The sequence below is a fragment of the Bactrocera dorsalis genome, chromosome 4, assembly GCF_023373825.1.
Source record: "Bactrocera dorsalis isolate Fly_Bdor chromosome 4, ASM2337382v1, whole genome shotgun sequence".
Classification (NCBI taxonomy): domain Eukaryota; kingdom Metazoa; phylum Arthropoda; class Insecta; order Diptera; family Tephritidae; genus Bactrocera; species Bactrocera dorsalis.
In genome coordinates this window covers 49,876,639-49,900,688 of record NC_064306.1, presented here as the reverse complement: position 1 = coordinate 49,900,688, position 24,050 = coordinate 49,876,639, and the positions used below count along the sequence as shown (strand labels likewise).

Below are 24,050 nucleotides of genomic sequence, written 5' to 3'. Positions count from 1 at the left end.
TGTGTCCCTAAGAACGTGTGTATTCTAATATTTGACAGAACAGTCTGTCGCACTCAATGTGTTCAGCACTTGTGTGATGATAGAAAATCCAAGCTGTGCTGAAAAAAATAAACGAATGGCCGCCTATTGACCGCTTCCCTTGCCGCTGTAACAGCTTCGCCGACAAACTAGCGTAAATATGTATGCATATGTGTGAGCTTGCATACATATCGACGCAGATTTTTGCGAGTCACGGAAAAATATTTTAGACAAATATTATAAATCGACAACTCCTATGTTGCCACTTTTCTCACTTCTTTCTGTGAAGAATCATCAGAAAGTTGTTCAATTTATGACTTTTAGCTTTTGCCATCGTCGCGAAAAGACGCTTGTTGGCAAAGGCATGCTCGGGGAGATGTTACGGCGTCTGTTTTTAAGAATGAGTTTATGAATGAAATCGTTTTTGTTGTAAAATTTACTACATTTGGGCTTCGCCAATTCGGCTGCCATATTGACTTGTGATGCTTCTGCTATTTAGACAATTGTTGTTTTTGTAGAACAATGCTTCAATTTTTTGTGGTGACATATTTACATGTGTACGCATATGTATGTATGTTTGTATGCTTGTGCATTATTTGTTCGGAAGTGTATACAAATATATGTACATAAGTATATGAACATGCAGATCTATGCGCGCACATGTAATACATATGTATATTGATAAGTGATAAAATCATGATATGAATTTCTGAACGCGCACATGCGTATACATGCAATCATATGAGCAGATAATAAGATTAATATGATAGACGATGTATTTATATTGTTGTGATAAATTCAATTTCTATTACTAAGAAATAATACAAAAATATTTATTAGTATAGTATATTATGTAAAAATCAAATCAAATTATTAAATATTCAAGTCCAAATTGACTGTAAATAGTACTATGCATTCATATAAAATTATACTCATATCATAATTATGTTTACTTGTCAATATTGAATTGCCGACGGCAAAACGCAAAAGCATACATTCATACATACATATGTATGTATTGCATATGTATCACACACAAGCGATCCTCTGGTTGAAAGCTAACTGAAGCATGCAAAAAGCACAATGCTCTTGTTAGGAGTATCATAAGGAGCATGCATACATACGTATATTAGACTTAGAAAAAATCTAACTACTTGTATATAGTATACAAAAGCATACAGGAACTTTTCCGCCAACCAAAAGTCACCTGCATATAAATACACATGTATGTATATTGCCCTGCATTGGTTCTCTTTTATTTACATTTACATGTTATTCTCATAGACTCTAAAAACCCCTCAATCGCTGTTAAATGTGGTGAAACTCGCTCATAATTTGTCTGTGGTGAGACTCTTCCATCTCTGCCGAGTTAGCCAAAAATATTTTTACGTTATTCGCGCCGTGAACCTTCTCTATATTAAACGTTCTCTGTCTATATTAAACGTTCTCTGGTGATAAACGTTCTCTGTGAAATATATACGTTCTCTGCTCATTGCAAAATTTATATATAAACAGTGGTTGGCAACGCTTACTTAAAGTAGCAGAGCAGAGAACGTATATCACAGAACGTATATCACAGAACGTATATCACAGAACGTATATCAGAGAACGTATATCATAGAAAAGGTAGAGAACGTAAACGCTCTCTGGTATATCATCGAGATATCATGATCTAGTCTGGAAATTTTGGTTTTTTTCAGTTAACAATCACATCGATCAACTGATATAACCATTTGGTACAAAAAACAATTACTTTGTAAATAAAGTATTTTTTTCTAAATTTAACTACAAGTTTTAAACAAATATGTTTTTTTTGCAAACACTTACCCATTTTGTAAAATTAGCCGCTTCAAATATTGTGTTTCAAAACACATTTTTCACACATTTTAATTTCACTTTTTGCACTTACTTCACTTTCACTTTAAGACACTTTTCACTTCACATCACCAAATAGCACTTTCTGCAATGAAAATAAAAATGTAAATTAAAAAATTTGAAATATTAAAATTGAATACATATATAAGCTACTAGTAAGTTAAGAAAATACATGCTTGTATATTTTTCTATATAAGAATATGCATAGACCACCATACTCCCGAATTTTATTACTTTCATTAAATCCTATATACTACAAGTAAATTATCTAAGAGAAGTTTGTTCGGCCTATCTGTATAGAAAGTAACTAATTTCAACTTGAAGCTATGTATGTCTCATGGAACAACTTCTATTCCAAACTAAACAAATTTGACTCTTACTGGATCGACACGTTTAAAATGCTTACATTTATGAGATTTTGAGGTTATACCATAATTATATGTATATAAAAACAAATCTATAAAGATGGTGGAGGCAAATTTTATTACAGGAGATTGTTTGTGCTGCGGCCTTAAACCAAATATTGGATATACAAGATTACCATCGTTCGACCAATTCTGACTTATGGAGCACTGTTGCGGCGGCCAGCACTAAAGAAACAATATAATATCAGAAAATTAAGCCTGTCTGTACAGGGGTCACCGGGGCTATTAGGTCATATCCGACTTAGTCGCTTAACATGCATTAACTGCCCATAGACGCCTTACTCGGAATAAAGGATTTAGGAGGTTGGGCCGGAAACCTTAGATAAACCAGCTAAACCCATGTAAATCAGACAATAGCCTCTGATGATTAATTTTCTATAGTCACTTTGGGATGAAGTTACCTTCTAGACATAAATGGGGCGGAGGTTTAGTAGGAGTGGAGGATTTTATCGATATTTATACCGAATAGGAGCGGGGGTATTCTACGTCTAGTCTAGCAAATTTAGCCAGCATCTTTCAAGCAGAAGTACTAGGCATAGAGCCTAGCAACAGCAACATTTTCGGCGACGGAATGATACATGAGTTGAAAAAATAGGTGCCACTTGAGACGAATTCGAGGCGGAGTTAATGGCTGGGATTAATCAAAAAAGAGCTTTATAGGATAATAACAAGCTGAAAGGAAATGAAACATATAAGGCTCAAGTATGACAGGACTACAGAACGTACTATTCGCAACACCACCATCTTGAGACCCATCATTTATTATTGGATAATATTCGACCAATATACCACGTCCAGCCCGCAGTGAAGAAAATATAGCAGACGTAGCTGAGAGTCGAATCGGCGCCGTTCGCAGCAACTTGGACTGACGTATGGAATGACTTGGCGTTTACGTCGATATCTTAAAATGAAAGCGTATAAAATACAGCTTATGCAAGTATTGAAGCCGCTCGACCTTGCCAAGCGACATCGCTTCGCTCTATGACCTCTTGAAGAGTTCCAAGAAGATCCGACGTTTTCAAGTTAAATTTTGTTCAGTTCCCTGCTCAATGGGTATGTGAACAAGCAAAATTGCCGCATTTGAAAGAGCAATATTTCTTCAAAAATAACGCCGTTAATGGTTATCGCGCTATGATAACCGAATATTTGATGGCTGAAATAGAAGCTCGTGATCTTGGCGACTTTTGGTTTAAATAAGAACGAAGAAAATTGGCTCCCTAGACCATTACCAACTGATATCGACTTGTTTTTATTGTGTTTTTTAACCATGGCGACGTATTAACCGGAAATCATTTGTCTCAGTTATTTTTTAATCAATTCACTTCAAATACTGCCATTTTTTCACTTTTTTTATTAGTTAGACGGACTAACTGTTCGGAATCTGAAATTGTACAATCTTAAATTAACGAGCAGAGCCTTTACAGGGTAAAATCAACAACAAGAGAGAAACATATTTTAGAGAAACTTGAAATGTCATTCATAAATCATACAATGCGAAATCACTGTGAAGTGTTGTTACAAGAAATGCAAATACAAAAAGCGAATATAAAAAACGTAAATATGACTTTGAGAGGTGCTGAGCCACAGGAACGACGGCAGCGTCTCGGTGCGTAGACTGTCGGCTGTGCGCTTGACGCTGTTGCTTTTGCTGCAAGGAGCGCGTCTGCAAGATACAAGCAAGCCATGCGTTCAATGAATGTGCCGCAAGTTTGGCGGGCGCGCGTTGCAAGGTCTTGCGCGCACACACAAATCGATTCGCGAACAAATTAAAACATTTCAAGATTTATACGCGAACTGTCAAAAAATGTTAAAGTTCGTTGCGGAATTTGCATTTACATATGTACATATTTTTTTTGGGGCCGCCACCGCCATCGCATCGTCGACTATAACAACAACAATACGAGTACTTCCTGTGCTTCCACATTCTCTGTTTTTATTTTTGCGGTGCGTTCCTTCGGGTTGCTTACCTTGCGGCGGTTCTGGTCACCCTCCATTTTACTACGCCAACTTTTTATTATAAATTTTTATTTTTGTAGAGAAGTGTGGTTTCAGTGCATGAGTGCGTGCGTGTGCCGCCCTCCGCGCTGTTCCTTCTGCGAGGAATTAAACGATAATGATGACTTGTTGGTTCGTGTGTAACGCAGAGGGGGCGTTTTATGCGTGAATTGCACTACACTGAGAGAATAATTTTAAGGGTGGAAAGGTTTTATAATTCTGCTCAGAAGGACACAGCAATATTTTTAAGAATGTCATGGAGCCTATATACTAGGTACAAACACTTCTACATATACCGATAACCAGATGAAGGTCAGAGATGGGAAATGTTACCGATACCGGTCGGATAAATATTTATCCTAGAATATGGTCGGACGAATTCATGCCCGACGACTGTAATTTAAGTGTGCTCTGCCCAATTCACAAAAGACACAATAAGCCTTCTCAACATATTAGTGGAAATCATACCTTCCTTGGCCAACTTCTAAGTCCAAATCAAATGTATGGGGGTGGTCGGATAAATATCTATCCCAGCGAAGAAAAACAAAAATATATAGAAAAAATATATTTTTTTTTTCAATATAGTCTACTTTGAACCAGTCATCTGACCCATTTTACTCAATTCTCGGCCCAGCAAGTGAATTTTTTTAGGATTGGCAACAATAAGAAGTCGAATGGGGCTTAATCTGGAGGATACGGTGGATGGAAAAGATGTTCGTAGTGTAATTCGACCAATTTGAATTCTCTAAGCAGTCGATGTAGATCCCACATGGTCATCCCAAAGAATGGTGTTCATCCTCCCTCTTCAGAATCTTCAATCACAGTTTCGACTGAGTCTTGGTCTCTGATATGCACCAGTAGATGCATGTTTCATTAAAAGTCACACAATGTAGACGTCAGAAGAAAGCGTTTAACAACATCAACGACTGCTGCTGCTGATCTTCCGGTTGAATTGACTATCTCCAACGCCCTGATAGCTCTTATATGCCCAATATTTCATGCAGAATATGGAATACGCGATCTTCTAAGATGCCTATGACCTCCACTATCTCACCCATCTCGATTAGATGTCTGCCAATCGAGATCGCGGCTCTTTGCTACCTTATCCTCTGAGATAGTTGGTTTCGGGTCGTCATCGAGAGGGAACACGAATCGTATAGAGTTTCCAAGCACTCTTTGATTTTTTAGGATTTTTAAGAATTTTACATATTTTAAATTTAACACACATTTTCTCTCAGTGCTCCAAGCAGGCAACGTAACGTTTATGAAGTTACTCAAAAGTTAAGTGAGTTCGCGACACGTTAGAATTGCCAAATGTGTGAACGCTGCAAGTGGATGCGTAAAACGTGAATGGTTATACGAAATCGAAAAGTAACTTCCGGCGTTAATTTGAACTTCGCTTTGCGCGAGAAAAACACACTTTAGCCAAAAAACTTACGATCTTGAGAACTTGCGTATTTTTCCAAGCGAATACGCACACACTTTGCCAAACTTTTTCGAACTTCTCTATCACTGTGTGGCAAAAAATGGCGCGGGTAAGAGAGAGGCCTGCCAAAAATTGGAAAGCAATATGACGCTGCAGTCAAAGGTCAGGACGTGCCGCGGAAGGGCATAACGAGCGGCGCCTGCTACTGTGCTTAGGCGCATATTTTGCATAAAATAATGAAATAATAATTTCATTTCGGCAAGCAGCTGAAAAAGCTAACGAAGTTAAGCAGACAAATCGGCAAGTGTATAATTTCGTCAGTGGAAGTCCCAAAGGCGATTTAGCTTTGCCGGCTCATTTATTGCTGCTCATTAAATTGCAATTGCTTAAGAAAACAAATCCAAATATCAAAGTTTCATTGGAAAAAATTCTTTACGATTTGTTTTAGATATAGGTTTGTTCCTATTGTAGAATATATAGTTGATATCTTCGTAATAGAAAATGTAAAAATGAAAGATTTTTCATATTCTACATACAAAACTTTGAAGGGAATACTTCTTCAGCCTGGAAGTGAAAGCATAGCGCCAGGAGATGGTGAACCCGATTCCCCAATCGATGACGATGGAGCAGTCGTTTCAATGCTCGACCATGAAGAAGCAATTATTGCCGGCCGAGCTATTCAAACACGACGGCGAAAAACTCGTAAGGAGCATGCATCAGCTTCTTTGTAGAACATGGTCGGACGAAAGCATGCCCGAGAAATGGAATTTAAGTGTGCTCTGCCCAATCCATAAAAAGGAAGACCCCGCATTCTGCGCCAACTATCGTGGGATAAGCGACCTTAACATCTCATATAAGGTTTACCCTACGTATTAGGTGAAAGATAAAGTCTACAGTCAACAAACTGATTGGACCTTATCAGTGTTGCTTTAGGCCTGGAAAGTCAACAAATGACCAGATATTTACCATGCGACAAATCTTGGAAAAGGTTTGTGAAAAGAGAATCGACACGCACCACCTCTTCGTCGAGGTCTGATTTTGGTATCCCCGCAAAACTAATACGGCTGTGTAAGTTGACGTTGAGCAATACCAAAAGCACCGTCAGAATCGGGAAGGACCTCTCCGAGCCATTCGATTCCAAACGAGATTACAGACAAGGGGCCTCCATATCATGCGACTTCTTCAACCTGCTGCTGGAGAAAATAATTCGAACTACAAAGCTTAATCGAGAAGGTACAATATTCTATAAGAGTGTACAGCTGCTGGCGTACGCCGATGATATTGATATCATGGTCTCAACAACCGCGCCATTAGTCTTGCTTTCTCCAGAATGGATAAGGAATCGAAGCAAATGATTCTGGTAGTGAACGAGGGGAAGACGAAATATCTCCTGTCATCAAACAAGCAGTCGTCGCACTCGCGATTTGGCTCCCACGTCACTGCTGACAGCCACAACTTCCAAGTCATAGACAATTTTGTCTATCTTGGAACCAGTATTAGCACCAACAACAATCTCAGCCTCGAAATCCAACGCAGAACAACTTTTGCCAACAGGTGTTACTTCCGACTGAACAGGCATTTGAGAAGTAAAGTCCTCTCTCGACGAACAAAGACCAAACTCTACAAGTCACTCATTATTCCCGTCCTGCTATATGGTGCAAAGGCAAGGATGCTGACTATAGCTGAGTCAACTCCGTTGGAAAGACTAGGTGGGAAAGGATCTGGCTACATTTAGAATCTCCAATTGGCGGCGTACAGCGAAAAAAAAGAACGACTACGGCAATAAAGAAGAAGAAGAAGACAAGAAATTGAAGGATTGGTGCTTCAAGGGGTCGAACTGAGTTGAGAAGAGAAAAACTATAAAATATTGTTGTGGAATTGATGGATCACATCACACAGCACTTCAACTGTCATTCAGGTATTTCGCGAAAGTAAATAAGACTTCAGTTAATTTCACACGAAAGCGTACGAACGTATCAATTCAGTTCATTAGTACGGTATATACGAGCATTTGCCTGTTTCATAAACGCCTCGGCAACAATTTTGGCGTGTGAAATTTTCGCAAAACTTGAATGGGCGGATCAATGTTGCCTGTGAACACTACTTAAATGAAACGAAGAACAATTCAGTTCCTTATCTGAAATCAGTTACCCAAAGCCGTGACTAAGTACGTAGGTGTACAATTTATGTATGGATGTTTGTATGTGTGTGTGTGAGTTGAAACCTATGTTGTTGTGGGCGTAAATGTGCCGGTCAACCCACTTGACTTCTGCAACCTGCCATGCGGTCATGTCCGTTTGGAGGCTGTCCAAAGTGCCTGGGAACAACTTCCTGCTTCGGCAACAGTCACTGGTGAAGTGAGGGATAGCTATTTGGGGCATATGCCACAGCAGGCTTGAATATGGTATTTTTTTTATTCATTCTGTTTGTTTACCTAACTGCTGCAGCGATTTGTAATTTTTTTAAAAATATCTTAACTTTCGACAATAAAGACAACTCGAAGGAGAGTTTGGCGATATTTGGTCTGTTTTTTCGTGAGAGGGAGGCAGCATCGGTATATTTTTTTGGCGGTTTTGACTACATTTGACGATTTCAACAAGGTCAACGAGAATGAAATATTTGGCTTGTGCGATGAAAAGATCGTCTTCAGGAACAATCATTCGATTCCGAGTCATTTTAGATAATAATTTCAAAAACTGAGTCCATCACCATTCTAGCCGTTTGTAAGTACTTATATATACCTTCTGTAACTTAGGCCTGATCACAATATGAGGACGCTACGATCAGATGTGGTGTACTCGTAAATCTAACACAAACAAATCTTCATCGGCAAATTTTATTCACAAGTCAACCTCCTTGGAATCAAGCTTCATGAAATCATGGTTTGGCCATTATCATCCTTGGCAGTCTTTCGAAATTGTAAAACCTTCTTCTTCTTTATTAGCGTATACCCGAGTTTACAATAGCGCACCATTTCAAGTGTCCGCCTGATCCTTCCAAAGAAGTGGAGGTCTCTCTCTTCCCCTGCTTCCTACGGCGGGTATTGAGTCGGAGTGTTTTCATTCATTCGGACATGACCTAGCCAGCTTAGACGCTGTTTCTTAATTCGATAAACTATGTCAATTTCATCGTATATCTCGTACCGCTCATCGTTCCATCGACAACGGTATTCGCCATAGCCAATTGCGCAAAGGACCATAAATCTTCCGCAGTATCTTTCTATCAAAAACTCTTTACGCCGACTTATTCTGCGTTGGAATTTGAGGCTGACGTTGTTGTTACGACAATATTAAGCGGAAAGAGTCGTGATTGAGTCGCGGAAAGCAGGTTTAGACGGTGGATAAGCCAGAATTACCGACAAAAAAAGTTTTGCTAAATTTTTGGTGGGATTGGAAAGGAACTATACGCCACTCCCCTATCATCACAGTCTTAATTCGGGCCGATAGTGACACGCTAGAAGCTCTGAGACCTATTTTGGAGTCTCTTATAATCTAGTACATAGTCTGGACCAGGCAGGTATCAAGTGATTCCTACCTGATCCAGACTATGGTGAATGATTTTTCTGGTGAAAAGAAAGAAGAAAGAAAACTTTCTTGCTAATAGGGACTTTAACTAGACCTTATAATTCAATTTTCAATATTGAAGTAAAGATTCATTTCTAATTTTATTTTAAAATCAATCCAATTACACAACATAATAACATATGTTCACATAAATATCTTTTCATAATAAGTAATATTTAAAGCTCAAAAGAGTGTGGGCTATAAGCTATCGAAGATCATTGATTAGAGTGCACAGGAAGAAAGGCTTAGTTGAAAAAGTTGAGAAAATAAGGCAAGAACAAATTCTCTTTAATACTAACAGCGTTCGAAAGAGCTTTTCAATTGCGGGATATGTATATGATATGCATACAGGGTGGGCCAGGTTTAAATATAAAAAATGTAGGTTGAAAAACTCAGGCTGCTAAAACGTGTGACACTCAATTCTTCACCCAATTTGTCAGTGCTGACGTCAACAACTACCAAAAAAAAAAAAAATTTTTAAATTGAACTACAACAACAAATATACGACACAACATATATAGCAGATGTTAATCACCTCAAAAACAACAACAATGTGAAAAGTGTGAGTTGAAGGCATTCAATGAGTTTGCTCTGCCATTTCGAGCTCCAACCAGATCACTGCCTAGAGGTATCGATATGTGCTTATGAGCTTATTGAAGTAAGTTCTTGAGTATGTAGATGTGTATGCAGAGCTGAGTAGTTGCCGCTTTGCCCGACATTCAGTGCATTAATTTTCAGCCACAATAAATGAGGCTACATTGCGCTCCAGCGCTGCCTATTCACCGTTTATGAGCTGCCTTCCATCAGAGTCGCATTCAACATTGCCATCATCATAGACGTTTACTGATATTATGATGCTGATGGATTTGCTTCAATGACTGCTCCCATATTTTTACTACCGCAACTCGTACTCGTTCATTGCTTGCCTCGTCTCATTCACTGCATTTTGCGAAGATTTTAATCGCCGTTCCAGCCATAGCTTATGCTCGTAACTCTTGTGTTGCTGTTGTTGCTGTTGTTGCTTCATTTGTGTTGTTTAATCTTCTTCGTTTTCTTCGTCATCGTCGTCGTTTTTCTCTGCTTAATGGTACTTCGTTTGTTGCTACCTCTGTTGATGTTAGCTTTAATGTAGTTGCCTTTGTTGTTGTTGTCTGTGGCGATCAACGATTTTCTGCTCTTTAAAAAATGAGCTCGCATTAGTCTTTTTCGAAATTTCGTATTTGCATTGCTTTTCATGAATGAATATTGTCTGTCTCCTTGTTGTTATTATTATTGGCGATTTGATTCATTGACTGCAGCGCTTTGGTGATTTAAGATTTCTGGAAGTTAAATGAATGTAGCGAAATCTTTCTGCTTTTGGATGGAAGTGTTGTTGAAATTTGGGGCATGCCTTTTTACTAGTTTAGATCTCAACAAAGATGTCGACTAACTATCTAACATTTCATCAAAGAACTGTCAAATTTATTTAATAATAACTTTAACTAATACCTATAAACTACTTTTCAGTTACTAATATACAGAGTTACAGTCTCAAGCAAGAGCGTGGTCGACTTTACCGACAGTTAATGAAATATTTCGCTCTAATTCCTTCGCGAGCATTTGTACAGAAGTGGATACATCGATATATAGTGGCTAAAATTTACCAGAACGTGGTTCGACAGAAAAATTGAACAAAAAAATATAAAAAAGAATAGTGAATCTGTTTTCGCGGAATCCTACACTGCGGCAAGAACAAGCTAAATTCATGGCAAAAGGTTTAGATATATCCTACGAAACTATCCGAACCCTCACTCATGATCTGAAATGGCGCAACACAATGAAGAAGCCTCTGTTGACTGAAAAACTTGTGACAAAGCGACTCGCTTGGGCGCCTGAGAATATTTATAGAGATTTTGAAAATGTCATTTTTACTGATAAATGTTCTATATGGGCACGTTCTGTCCTCACGCGAGCCTGGCCAACTTCCACCAATAGGCTTGTTCAGCGGACCTTAAAACATGGAATAAAGGTGCATCTTTGGGGCTGCTTTTCAAAGCAGGGATTCGGCACTTTGTACCTCTTTACTGACAACCTAAATGCCGAGAAAATGATAAAAATCTACAAAAAGGCTTTATACGTACTGCCATCTGCCAAACGATGGTTTATCAGAAAAAATGAAGATTGGATTCTGCAGCAAGCGGAAAATTCAATCTGGCATCGTTACATTGGATTGGCTGTCGCAGTCGCCCGATGCAAATCCTATTGAAAATGTAAGAGCATATATTAAACAGAAGCTATGGGGAAGACGCACATACACTTTGAAGCAGTTGTCTTACGAAATTCGTCGGATCTGGAGATCCTTTCCACTAGAATACGCCGTCAAATTAGTAGAAAGCATGCCTCGGAGATGGCAGGCAATTATCGACGCCGGTGGTAACTGGACATATTATAGACTAAATTGCATCATTGTTTGTAATATGTAAAATGTATTTATAAATATGAAAATTTCATAAAATATTTTTTTTTTTTTATAAATTAACACGTCCACGCTCTTACTTGACAGACTGTAGTTCTCTGATTATTTTTATATTGCCACATGTTTCAAGAGATTCTTTTAAATATAAAAGAAGTGAACTCTCCGAGCCGTTCGTTACCGAACAAGGTTTCAGACAAGGCAACTTCTTCAATCAACTGCTGAAGAAAATAATTCGAGCTGGAGAACTGAATAGAGAAGGTACAATCTTCTACATAAGTGTACAACTCTTGGCGTACGCCGATATCATTGGCTATAACAACTGCTTGTTCTACTTTCTCCAGTTTAGACAAAGAAGCGAGGCAAATGGGTTTAATATTGAACGAGGGCAAGACGACTTACAGTGTTGGAAAAAATAATAGAAACGGGTTGTTTACATATAATAAATCAATTATATCAATAATTGTTAAAAATATTTCTTGAAATGGTCCACCCTGCACAAATAGCTGTTAAGAGTTACTGTTTTGCAAACCCGTTTTATTCCGCTAGTTTGTCTTATTTTGCCTTTATATGCGAGAGATTGAAAAAGTGAATAGTAGCGCTTGGAAAAAATAATAGAAACAAAACGTGTTTGTTAATATTTTTGCTTTTTAAAAGGTAGAAAATTTGTTTTTGATGCTTCTAATTGTGTTTTAAAATAATGTAAAATGAATTAAATTTATACTATAGGTTATTTTGCCATGAAAACTAATAAAATGGGCCGAGCCAAACACTGCACGGAAGAGGAGAAGAATGTAATAATTAACTTGAGAAAAAAAGGAAACTCAATGAGTAAAATAGCAGATATGGTTAAATGCTCCAAGAAGAAGGTGTTCACTGCCCTTCATAGTGTAAAAAAGCCTGAAACACGAGGTAGAAAACGAAAAATGACTGCTTGCGATGACAGGCGTTTAATTCGCCATTGCAAAGCTAACCCTTTTCTGTCCTCTAGAGAACTGCAGGTGGAATTAAATTTAAATGTATCAACCCGAACCATTAGGTACAGGTTGGCAGATGCCAAACTTACTGCCAGAACACCTAGAAAAGTACCCTTGCTGAGCCTTAAAAACAAAAACAACAGGCTTGCTTTTGCCAGAAAACATCTTTTCCGTCAAAATTGGAAAAATGTGTTGTGGTCTGATGAGACAAAAATTAATATGTTTGGATCAGATGGTAAACAATATGTAAGACGTCCTGCAAATACAGCATTTGATCCAAAATACACTAGAAAGACGGTTAAGCACAGCGGGGGTTCCATTATGGTGTGAGGTTGCTTCTCAGATGAAGGCGTTGATCCATTATTTTGGATAAAGAACAAAATGTGCGCAGTTGACTATGTTAACATATTGCAGACAATAATGCTTCCCTATGCTAAAGAGGAAATGCCATTAGGGTGGGAGTTTATGCAGGATAATGATCCTAAACATGCGTCGAAACTGGTAAAGCAGTGGTTTAAGAAAGAAAGGGTGCAAGTTATGGAGTGGCCGTCGCAATCGCCCCATTGAACACCTTTGGGCAGACCTAAAGAAGAGAATCGGACCTTTTAAAGCCAGCAATAAGGACGAATTGTGGGCCCAGATTCAAAAATCGTGGAATTCAATTCCAAAGATCGTTTGCTCAAATTTGGTTCATTCGATGCACCGAAGATGCGAAGAGGTAATTAGGCAAGGCGGCGGTTCAACAAGATATTGAAACAATAATATTTTTGTAAGAAGTTTGGGTCAAACTTTAATTTATGAAGAAATTATATTATGTTTCTATTTTTTTTCCAGGCCAAAATTAGAAAATGGATCACTTTTTATTTGTGTCTTATGGCACTTGCTAAATAAATCTAGATTTTGATTAACTTTAAGAAATATATTAAATCGTAATGTATTTAAATTGAAAGAGTTCTACAAACAATAAAAATATATTGAAAACGGTACGTTTCTATTATTTTTTCCAACACTGTATCTATTGTTATTAAAAGAAATGTCGTCGCATTCGCGTCTTGGCTCCCACGTCAATGTTGACAGTAATAATTTCGAAGTCGTAGATAATTTCGTCTGTCTTGGAACCATTAACACCAACAACAACGTCAGCCCAACAGGTGCTACTTCGGACTAATTAGGCAATTGATACGTATGCCTAAGTATTGATTGTAAAGGCCCTGATAAACCGATGTAGCACTTTGAGTCTGTAACAAATTTCATTAAATTTGTCGAAGCTAGGACAAAATTTTTCGCCTTATCGCATATATACCTATTGGAGAAAGTCATAGGCAAATAAATAATTGCCTTGCAAAGCTACTCTTATCTAGTATTCATCAGGAAAAAATAGGACAATTCGGACTAAATGACGTCAGAGTTGAATTTGGTGAATTATATAGCTTTTGGACTTTGAAAAGTTTTGATTTTATGATCCAACAAAATTAATATGTTTTGAAACATAGAGTTTATATCGAATTTTCGAATATAGTAAGTATATAGAGATTAATTGAACGAAAAATGAGAAATTATGAATAGCAGCATCATACAAGTCACATAAGCATTTTGTTTGCAGTGGATTCGAAACCTTCCGTTTTCTTATAGTCCGAAATAATATGTGTAAGTAGGACGGATAAAATGTTGTATTGTAGACTTAATTTCTGAGGCTTAAATTGAGGCTACGACGATCAATAATGATCTTGACGAGACTTGAAAACATCCATCTATAGGAAATATATACATATAGTTGGTTACGAAAGACTTCTAAGTGATAACATGAGTTGTGGGCAAGTTCTGTCAAATTAACTGTTTTAAATGCCTGAAAAAATGTATTTTTTTGAAGTTCACCTTAAAAGCAGCTTCTAATAACCGATCATCATTAAAAATAGTAAGGAAATATCAGATTTGAACTGTAATATAGAACAATTGCGTTTGAAGTGCATAAACAACGACAACAACAAAGAATCACATTTAAAAAATACTAAAAAAGCGAGCCAAACAGCCAAACACATGTCAAAATATTTAGGATTTCAATTTCCGGTGCTGCCACTCGAATCTTTTCGCGCGCATTCGCACAAATCTGCGTAAATCTGAATGCATTAGCGGAGCCAAAGGGAATTAAATTATATTTCCATTTTGCATTTCGACTTAATTAACGAAAAGAACACGAGCATTTATTTTTTAATAAATAAAGTGAGCAAACGGCGGGATGAAGTGGCAAACAAGATTAATGCTGCTTTGACTAAAGTAGAGTAAACATGCAAAGGCAGGAAAGGATGGCGAAGTGGGGAGCAAATGCAAGAAGCACTTTTGAATGAGAAATGGAAGCAAAGAGAAAGAAAACAAGACGCAAGTACATTAATTAAAAGACAAAGGACGTATTGGTTAGAAGAAATAAAAACGAAGTGAATTCGAAATGAAAATGAAATGAAACGCACAGGCTAAGACGAAGGCTAAGGCAAGGAGGAAGCAGTCAACGGGGCATAGGCATCAGCCCCAGGTAAGCAGGGGCAGGTACGCACGGCAAGAGGTTCCGGTCAAGACGAATTGCAACGAAAGGATCTCGCTTTTGATAGGCCAACGGCAGGTTGAAGGCTGAATCTTTTACAACAACAAAAATACAAAAACATGCTGCAAGTGTATAAAGTGAAGATGTATGGCAACAACAGCAGCAACACAAAGCATTTTAGGCAAGCAAACGAAATGCACAAAACACAACTGACAACCGGCCGAAATGCAAAGACAGACAAACAGTGTTACAAAGAAACCAAAAGAAATTTGAGGAAGACTTGCAACGCGGCAACCAAGCGTCTAAAAGCATGAATGAGTAGTGGAAATGTGAATGTGGCAGTAACAAGTATAAACGCATTTAACGCTCGTTGAGACGTATACGACACATCGCAAAGTGCTTGTTGTTGTTATTGTTCATATGTGCTTATTTTGTATTTGCATTTATTAAAAATTAATCAAAACATTTTTTTGTGATTTCCTGCTGTGTCTGGCGATTTGTTGCGCTTAGCTGTTGATGCCACTAATGTTACTAGTGTTGTTGTTGTTGGGCAACCATTCAAGAATTAAAATCTTCCTTCTTCGCTCGCAGAACTTTAGTTGGTGGCACAGCATGTTGCAACATTTGTTTTAGCGCACACACACACACATTTGCATGCCCACCTGTGGTATTAAGCGTACGTGTGGGAGTGTGAGTGTGTACCTATGTGTACCATAGAAACAGAAATTAACGCGTTCTATTCTTCGAATCCTTGAGACACTGAATGTAAGTTGCGAAGAATTGCTGCGAAAAGAATGCATGGCTATCAACACCGACAGCGCGTCAATGTTGCAACGTCTAAGCAATAGGTTTCCGAGCTTTGTTGGTGATAGCATGGTGATTTTTCTGTGATTCATGTTTTCTGAACGTCAGAACGATTTTTAAAATTCTGCTATCGAAATTTAAGCCCAATCAAGGCCATTTGACAATAATAATACCTTTTATGAAGAAGTCCGTGATTTTGATCGGTCAGTTCGGATGTTGCTCCGATATACAGAATATACAGAGTTTCTAGCTTTCTCTTAGAAAATAATTTATGACAAATTTCGTGAAAATATCTTTTGAAATAAACTAGTTTTCCATACAAAGACATAACTTTGACCGTTACATAGCGTCCGATACCGGCAAATGATCAGCTCCTTGGGGAGAAAAAGGCGGTTGCAAACTCAGCTCGTTACGCTCATCAGTTTTTTTGAGTACTAAGTTTCGTAGTTCACTTCTGCAAAACCTATCAGAAGTATTTGTAATGGAATCATAATTCTACTTCTGTACTTCTCATCTACAAGCAAATTCCACTCCAGCTACGCTCCATTAAATAACTTAGTGAAACGTTTGAATGAAGAGCCAGACCACTCCATTCCTCTAAGAATTGTCTGGCCGATTTGAAGATTGAGCTGCTTAAGATGAGAGGTATATGGATATTTATCTTCGTACCTCCAGCGAAGAGGCGAAAAGATGCTGCTTTTAAATAATCCCTCACCGAGGTTGCACCGAGTGAAACCCTACTCATGAGAGGGAGGCAACAAAGCGACGAGAGAACAGTACAGACGTCAAAGAAAACCCTTGGCAAGCGCCCATCAGAATTGAGGCCAGTAAGATTCTGATTATGGTGTACTGGAAAACCGAAACAGTTCAGTTTTACAAAGGCTGATGAGGGCAGTATTCGGTCCCACCAATAAGTAAGAGTGTCTTGCCGAAATGGCTGGCAAGCTAGGTTAGTATTGCTATCATTTCTGATTCGTTGAAATCCTGGCAGGTCTTCATATACGTTCACTGCATGTCGCCGTAATTCTTTGGCCGTACAGGTTTAATTGAGATGAGATCGTGATTCGTGCTCAAACCTGGCTCTGACCATAAGCTCCCATAAAGACTTGTGTCAACCCTCGCGTGACCTAAAACGAAGTGAATACATCGTAACAACAACAAGAACACAACAAACAAAGATGACCAAAACGAGAAATGCAAGACCGTCTTCCGTAGAGGTAGTACAATACTTAGATCCCATATACTCACCGTCACTCCAAAACAACCCGAAAAAAACTGGAGAAAAGACTAGAGAAACTCCGGCCACACAAGTAACATCAGCAAAACAAGGGAAAGAGAAGTGCACCCTAGTTGCCAAATGAGACGGACAGAAGGAGAACCCTGAACAAGGATCTCAAGAACGGAACGGAACACTAAGTGTTGCCAGGTGCAATCTGACATTTCCATTGGAAAGTTTGACATTTTTTAACATAACATCACTCAGAACGTTTTGTCATTTAATCGTGAATTGTTTTATTTACAGGGAATTAAAAAATTCATCTCGGCCAAAAAATGGAATTAACTCGTGAACATTTTCATGCGATCATTTTTCACAACTTTCGACGTGGATTATCACGACAAGAGTGCATCGATGAACTAAAATCTTTGTATGGCTATGAAGCACCATCCTATAGCACTGTGAAAAACTGGTACAACGAATTCAATCGTGGCCAACCATCCGTGGCCAGGTCGTCCAAAAACAGCCGTTGTGCCAGAAAACATCGATGCCGTACGTGAACTGATAATGCAAGACCGTCATGTAACATACCTTCAGATAGAGGCATGCCTATGCATTTCTCCCACCAGCATACATTCGATATTGCATGAACACCTGGCCGTAAAAAAGGTTTGTTCTCGTTGGATCCCGCACAATTTGGCAATCGGTCAAAAAAGGCTCGTGTGGATTGGTGTAAAGAAATGCTAAAAAAAATACGATCGCAGTGCTTCAAAAGACGTTTATAAGATCGTCACAGGTGACGAATCTTGGATCTATGCGTATGAGCCCGAAATAAAACAGCAATCGACCGTGTGGGTCTTCCAAGACGAGCGAGAATCGGCGCGCAATAAACCCTGTGGAGCCTCGAGAAACAGTGCGAACACGAAAAGAAAAGAACGGTCAGTGGCAAAAAAGTTTGCCCAAAAGAGTAAGAAAGATCACGCAAACGCCGAATAATCTTTCTCACCGTCAGACCTCCTTTTTCGGAGGTCCTCCTGGAGAACAAGAGAATCCATAATTTGTCAAAATGAATAGCCGATTATTAAAGTTCATTCAATTCTGTATATGTAAATTTTTTATTCATTTATATAAGTAAAAAAAAAATTTAAAAAAATCACAAAAAAAAATAATTTTTCTACTTGCAAGTGTATATAATCTTTTAAGGGCGTGATAATGATCTCAGTGGCCTTACATATTTACAGCAACAACCTATCTGGAATGCTAAGAAATACTTGCAACAAGGCATTCCAATTTTGACCTCAAGCTTACTTTACTTCCGACTATAACTCGTAACCAACGATCACTCATTTCTAGCATTCGCAAAAAATATATATTCTATTCAATATTTTAAAGTGAAATGTAATTAATTTTGTAACACACGCATTCGAAAAAAAAACAATTTATATATAAGTACCTTTGAAAAGCCAAATAATAATTACTTTCGCCGGTAAAGTCACATAAAGTGACCAAAACATGTGTACACGAAGCTATTAAAAATATAATTCAATCACAGATAATCAAATTTTAAATGCTTTTTGTTTTATTTTTAAAGCGCTAATATGCTACATGTCGGGATTTACTTTGTTAATTAAAGCTTTGAGCTTTTTTAGGGTAAATGAAGCTCGGCAAAAAAGCATGAAAAGAAATATGTGTGTGTGTGTGAAAAAGTGCAGGTAATTCGCGGAAAAAACGTAACATTTGTGATCCTATTAATTTTTAAAATCTACTACTAATCCGCAAGTAAAACACATGTTCAAATAACTGAGTTTTATGTATGTGTGAGTGATGAGTGTTTTTTAAGTGGCGCCATGAAATTTATAATGCAAATTGCAGCTTTGCTTGACGTTTTACGCAATTACATTTACGCAAGCGCTGTGTGGGGGTATGTGTGGCTGAGCATTATTTTTATTTTTATTATTTTAGGAAACTACTTTTTATACCGTGAACAGGAAGATTGTGGTATTCACTGGGAAACGTCTGATACTTTATAAATTATACTTGTATAAATGATGATCGATTTGAAATTTTAGATACGCCCTTTTCACCGCAAGTAGCTTTTCATTTGTCGGAACCGCCGATTTCCGACGGCTATAGCATATAGCTGTCATTCAAACTGAACGATCGTAATCAAGTGTTTGTATGGACAACTTTTTCATTTACAGAGATATCTTCAAGAAATTTTGTACAGGTTATTGTTTGAGACAATAGTGCAACATAATAAGAAATTATTTAAATCGGATCACAATGGCACATAGCTGCCATACAAACTGCATGATCGAAATCTGATGCTTGTATGGAAAACTTTTTTATTTGTGGAGATATCTTCATGAAATTTAGAAAAAAATATAGCCCGAGGCAACGATTTAATCTCCCAAGAAATATTTCAGATCGGACCACTAAAGGATATAACTGCCATACAAACTGATCGATCAAAATTGAGTCCTTCTATCTAAAACTTTTGTATTTGAAGAGATATCGTTACGAAATTTGGCAAAAAGGATTGACCACGGCAACTTTATAATCTCCGAAGAAAATTTTCAAAACGGTCTACTGTAAGATATAGCTGCCATACAAACTGATCGATCAAAATTGAGTCCTTGCATGAAAAACTTTTGTGATTAAGGAGATATCTCTACGAAAATTGGCATGGATCATTATCTAAGACAATAATACAATCTCTGAAAAAATTGTTCAGATCGGATGACTATAACATATAGCTGCCATACAAACTGAATGATCGGAATCTAGTGTTTGTATGGAAAACTTTTGTATTTGACAAGATATCTTTACGAAAATTGACATGGACCATTATTTAAGACAATAATACAATCTCTGAAAAAATTGTTCAGATCGGCCCACTATATCATATAGCTGCCATACAAAATAACCGATCAAAATTAAGCTGAAGCTTTCTTTATACCCTTTTATGCTATTAAAATACACCTGTGTAGGGTATTATGGCCTTGCTGCAGCCGAAGTTAACGTTATTTTTTGTTTTTGTTATTTTCTTAGTATATTTTTTATTTATTTGTGCAAACCAACGCAGTAAAAATCACAATTTCACAAAGCGAATGCAAACGCCATTTTTTCATAGGGAAATACTTTTATGTGTAATACATTTTATTGCGTATGTGTGGGTTTTATATGCATGTATGTATGTGTGTGTTTGAATTTTTTATGCGACTTTTTATGGTTTCTGTTTTCAAGGTGCCTTTTGCTTAACTGCAATTGACACATTATTGACATCATTGACATCGAAGGCGGGCCAACACACACAACCACACATATAACTACAGAAAAAGACACGCACACACAGATGCGGGTGAAAATTGACGCAAAGCAGCGCTTCCTGTGGGAAGCAATACGTTTCCGGTACGCGGTGGGCAGGGGAGCTGAGCGGGCGTGCTAGGGTATGGAAAAAATTGACGCATTTATTTGTGGTTGTATGTCAACATACATATATACATATGTATGTATGTGGTTTGGTGTGTTTGCTGCCTTTGCCACTCGCATCGCTGCGCCGCAAACAAATTCAAATATGTTGATTACAAAATATTTATTTTAATCTTTTTTTTTGCATAATTCAGTGCGCACAGTTTGTACAAAAAATAAACAGCCAACGGAAAGCAAATAGAAATAACACGCACACATACTACATACAGACAAGCACATATGTATATAGTGTGGCAGCAGAGCATATGCGCGCATCGTGGTATTTGCATTTTTATTGAAAATTAAAATAATTTTCACCGCAGACATCAATTTAATAAAATATTTAAATTTTAATATAAAATAATAGAAAATAATATTGGAAAGCATTTGTGTAAAACAACAACAACATACAACCAAGCGAAATTATGTCACACCATCCGCACTCACACACACAAAAGCACATGTAGGCGCACATACACACACAAATATACGAAAATGCACACATTGTTGCTACCGTTACTTTGTCGTACTGGTTGTTTTTGCTTGGGTTAGTGGCTGCCGCCAATCACAAAGGCTTGCGTTAATTTTCTAAATATACGAAATGACATTGTCAGCCGGCCTTTGGCGCCACTTCCGCGCTTTAGCCACTCAATTCCATTCGAATATTGCTTCCCCACCCCCCTCAAGCGGCGAAAAAATAATGCAAATCGCCAGCAACAACAATAGCTGCGGTATAGCAACAGCAATGAAGTGTTGTCAATGATGTGACAGAGAATAGAAATCATTGAAAAAGCAATAATAATAAAAAAACAGCAATACAACAATGCAACAGTAGCCACTAAAAATAGATAAGTAAGTACAAATATTTTGTAACAAATTTTGTAATAAACTAAAATTGAAATGAAACGAAACGAAACAACACAATTTCGAAGTTAATTATTAAAATTCCACAATGCACAATAAGTGACAGCCACAAAGCAATGTGAAAATATGGAAAAAACAAAACCCAGCAGTAAAGCGAGCGGTTATTAGAGTCTAATGGGGATACGTCAAAAGCCAGGGCTTCAATTGAGTTTTGGGAAAATCGAATGTAAACTAAACCCCTGTAGGCGAAAAAAGAAAAACTTTTTAAAGTAAGATAATGGAGAGAAATCCCCAAGTAGTTCATAATACTAATTAAATTTAAGCCCTAGTTCCGTAAAGGTGTCTCTGGATTCACATTTTTCCTTCAGAATCTCAAATCTATGCATATTGAACTTCCTTAAAGGTTTCTCGAAGTCACATTTTTCCATCAGTACCTTCGGTCCCAAATCTTCAGTACCTTATACCTTTACGGAACCTCATATCTATACCATATGAGGTTTTGAAGAAAAAGTGTGACTTCCAGAAACCTTTACGAAAGGTTTCGAAGCGAATTTCTGTATGTTCTTACAAACATATGGTTTCCGTACTACGATTTGTAGTCCATAGAAAGCTCAAAACCCCCTTACCTTAAGAGACACTCTTAATGTGAGAGCCTAAAAAAGCAGATTTTGGGGAATTAAAAAATCTGTGGATGAAACCAAATGTCAATGTTAAAAAAAATAAATGTAATCCAAAATATTTGATCGTTTTTGGCCTGCCAAAATTGGAGATTTGATCAGATCAAAATATGATAGGTGAACTTCTTATAGAACTTGGATAATTTGATAGCAATCGGATCATTTGTCTCCGAGTAAGAGCAAAAGCAAATTATATAAATAAAGTTTTGAGAAAAATGTGTTTAAAGATAAAGACGAACTAGGCGAATACACTTTAGAAGCCTGCGCTATCGTATTAAAATTTTAAAAGACTCTCGATATCGTATTCAAATTTTAGTATGTTGTTGTTACAGGTATGACCTATCGAAATATGATTTTTTTTAATTTCGCAAACTTCCAATAACAGGTGTTTTGTCAGAGTTGGTATTTTCGATAGATTTATACTCAGTTTGGTGGCCATTTCATAATGGAAAAGCTTACATCGGAACAATGTTCGAGAAATGGGCCTAAAACGTGTTGGATACCGATCCCTATGTTAGCAAGGAAATGCTGTTCAGCTACGAAGCTTATTTTGGTTTAATGGGTAGGTTAAAAAAAAAAAATTGTCGCATTTTAAGTTTATTCAAAAGCCATTGTTGAGACGCCATTAAATTCTGACAAAGTCACTGTTTGGTGCGTTCTGTGGACATCGGAAAACATTCTTTCTTCAGACATCAAGCCGGCACAATGTCAAAGAGGAACACTACAAAGCTATGATCAATGACTTTTTCGTGCCTGAATTGGAGGATGTTTATGTGGAGGTCCTTTACTTCCAACAAGATTACAAACCTTTCTTCCGAAGATAGTACGATTTAACACCACTGGACTATTTTTTTGGGGTTATGTGAAGTCGCTTGTCTACGTATATAAGGCGAATATGTCTGTCTAATAGTTAAACGAATATCAGCATGGGCAGCTATCAAACTAGTCACAAAATCAACAGCAACACAACTAGGTCTTCCATAAGGTAACCACAATTTCCCAATATGGTATATGGTAAAAGACATTCATTTGAGTTAGAAAAATCATTTGTTCCCCGAAATGTAAATTGCTGCATTTCGAGTGTTTTGTCTTTTATCTTCAACGAATTTGCTGCAGTGAAAATTTGTGTACAATATTTTCCAATTTTTTTCATCGCTCTCATACTTTTGAGTAGTATTGTCCCGCTCGTTTGTTCTGACGTCGCCCCAATCACTGCCACTGCAAACTGCTGTCATTGCCATGTCGCTTGCTTCGATTGACATTCCGCGCGGCAAGTCAATTTTAGTCACCGCCTATTATTTTTTTCTTCCAATTTTGTCTTTTCTTTCCCTTCAAAGTAAAAATTGTGATTTTCTTACAGACAGCTAATTTTTGAGTGGCTCATTTTTAAAATTCCTTTCATTTTCCGATTAGTACCGTATAACTGTTTTAGTAATTGCACGAACACGTGTACTTTAAATAACTTATTTTAATTAGTTTTTGTTTCAGTGGAAATGGCTGCTATAAAAATAGATTTTTCTGAAGATTAGCAGGAACAAAAATTGCCAGCAAAATAATCAGTTTTTCTAATTTCTAGTTCCAAAAACTCACTCGTAAGCTTAGGCGATTCTCTTGAAGTATTGAAGCATTGAGTAAGACCCAGCAGAGAGGCTAAATATGTAATTAGTTCACAGACAAGGGATATCACGTCAATGAAAGAAATAATTGAGGGACGGAAGCTTTAACTTTATAAAAACGAAGAAAGCTGTCGA

At 37.4% G+C, this 24,050-nt stretch overlaps 1 protein-coding gene across 1 annotated transcript in view; it reads right to left on the bottom strand.

Moving 5' to 3' along the window:
- Positions 1-24,050, bottom strand: part of LOC105222794 (uncharacterized protein DDB_G0284459) — a 482,380-nt gene that overhangs the window by 140,311 nt on the left and 318,019 nt on the right. The window contains exon 4 of the mRNA XM_049454104.1: positions 1,846-1,978. The gene's annotated coding sequence lies outside the window, so the exon portion shown is untranslated. The remainder of the gene's footprint in view (positions 1-1,845; positions 1,979-24,050) is intronic.